This window comes from Physeter macrocephalus, chromosome 11 (genome assembly GCF_002837175.3).
Source record: "Physeter macrocephalus isolate SW-GA chromosome 11, ASM283717v5, whole genome shotgun sequence".
In the NCBI taxonomy this organism is placed as follows: domain Eukaryota; kingdom Metazoa; phylum Chordata; class Mammalia; order Artiodactyla; family Physeteridae; genus Physeter; species Physeter macrocephalus.
In genome coordinates this window covers 16,484,759-16,485,303 of record NC_041224.1, presented here as the reverse complement: position 1 = coordinate 16,485,303, position 545 = coordinate 16,484,759, and the positions used below count along the sequence as shown (strand labels likewise).

Below are 545 nucleotides of genomic sequence, written 5' to 3'. Positions count from 1 at the left end.
TTTTGCAGGGTTTTTATCATAAATGGGTGTTGAATTTTGTCAAAAGCTTTCTCTGCATCTATTGAGATGATCATATGGTTTTTCTCCTTCAGTTTGTTGATATGGTGTATCACGTTGATTGATTTGCGTATATTGAAGAATCCTTGCATTCCTGGGATAAACCCCACTTGATCATGGTGTATGATCCTTTTAATGTGCTGTTGGATTCTGTTTGCTAGTATTTTGTTGAGGATTTTTGCATCTATGTTCATCAGTGATATTGGCCTGTAGTTTTCTTTCTTTGTGACATCTTTGTCTGGTTTTGGTATCAGGGTGATGCTGGTCTCATAGAATGAGTTTGGGAGTGTTCCTCCCTCTGCTATATCTTGGAAGAATTTGAAAAGGATAGGTGTTAGCTCTTCTCTGAGTGTTTGATAGAATTGACCTGCGAAGCCGTCTGGTCCTAAGCTTTTGTCTGTTGGAAGATTTTTGATCATACTCTCAATTTCAGTGCTTGTGATTGGTCTGTTCATATTTTCTGTTTCTTCCTGGTTCAGTCTCGGCAG

At 38.5% G+C, this 545-nt stretch overlaps 1 protein-coding gene across 23 annotated transcripts in view; it reads left to right on the top strand.

Annotated features, from left to right (window-relative positions):
• Positions 1–545, top strand: part of KIAA1217 (KIAA1217 ortholog) — a 329,171-nt gene that overhangs the window by 184,158 nt on the left and 144,468 nt on the right. The gene's annotated exons all lie outside the window — the stretch shown is intronic.